The sequence below is a fragment of the Suricata suricatta genome, chromosome 5 (assembly GCF_006229205.1).
Source record: "Suricata suricatta isolate VVHF042 chromosome 5, meerkat_22Aug2017_6uvM2_HiC, whole genome shotgun sequence".
Lineage (NCBI taxonomy): Eukaryota > Metazoa > Chordata > Mammalia > Carnivora > Herpestidae > Suricata > Suricata suricatta.
This window is the reverse complement of record NC_043704.1, coordinates 19648088-19649583: the sequence shown is the minus strand read 5'-3', so window position 1 is coordinate 19649583 and position 1496 is coordinate 19648088.

Sequence of the window (1496 nt, the reverse complement as noted above, 5' to 3'; positions counted from 1 at the left end):
GTAAATATTCACATTTTGGCAAAAACTTCAAATATAAAGGTTATGATAATCTTTTGATTACTTAATTTCTGTTTTTTTTAGTATATAGTGAGAAAATCGGGAGAATAACAGCAATACTTGTTGGAGTAAATTTAAGTAATGGGAGGAAAAAAGAATCTTTTTAATTAAATGCATCTTTAAAGAGGTACGGGAAACCAAATTCTTCACTTTTTAAATCAATCTGTCTTAACTAGCCCTAAGATGATTTCTGAGCACTTACAGGTAAAAGAAGGAAAAAAAAAGTTCAATGACCTTGTAAATTAGGGACTAAAAAAACCATAGTGGTGTGGTAATCTGCATAGCCTCAGTGTAATTACAGAAAAACACTAGTCTGGGAATTGCTTTTTTTGGAAAATTACCCCGAGGTAGAGGAAAAGGAGGAAAAAAATGGGAAAAACTGGGAGAGATTGCAAATAATAAGATACCAAAAGGGAACCGAAACGATGAGAAATACAAAGTCTTCCGCCCCTACTGTCACGAAAACAACTTCTTAGCATCTTTAGGTAAAAAAGAAAAAAATAGTCATTTTGCACAGGCGTTAGCTGAAGGTTCGGGAGTTGGATGAATGGGGAAGACTTGTTATACACCTAGTGGTGGGTGGATTTCACCAGGCTGCAGCCTCCACACAGCTTTTCTTTGCTGCACTGCAGAGGCGCCATCTTCTCCGTCTTAATCTTCACTCAATTCAATCCTTTTATCTGCACCCTAAAAAAAAAGACCCCGAGGACCCTCCCCGGCAGCCCGCGACCCCGGGGGGACTGAACCAGACAGCCCAGAGCCGCCAGGGAAGAGGCCGCGCCTTAATCAGACAAACACCTCCTTTGATGCACAGGAGGGGAGAGCTCGTGCCTCCCCTCCGCCCGCCACTGCCCTTAGCAGACGCACACCCCACTGCCCGCGTATCTCTCCCCAAGGACTCTCCAGCCCCGCACAGAACTAGCAAGCCCCGGCGGTGATGAGGGGAGGCGGCGGAGGGGGCCCCCAGGCTCCGCCACAGCGCCCCAGCAGCGCCCCAGCCCCCTCTGGGACAGTCGCGCAGCGCCGGGAAGGGAGTCGGGCGGGAGCCTCGGTGGCGCACAGACCCCGGCGGCTGGCTCAGCCACCGCGCCCCGGGCTGGCGAGGGCGGGGTGTCGCGGCTTTTGTTCCCGGGAACCTTCTCCCTCTCCGGAAGGAGCTGAAGGTGCGGAGCGAACGCCAGGGCCGTCCAGGCTTGGGGAAGGTGCGAGGTGGCCGTGGGTCTTCGACCCCTCCCATCTCTCTCAACTTACACAAAAGGGAGACGCAGAAATGCACAAAGTTTGCCTAAGGAGGGTGGTGCGCGACCCTACTGGGGTCGCACCGAGGCGGCGGCAGCGAGCAGCCGCCACAGGGAAGGAACAGGAGGAGATCGGACAGGGAAAAGGTGCTGGGGATGAGAGGGGAAGGTGAAACGGGGCAGGAAAGGCGGGGGGGGGGG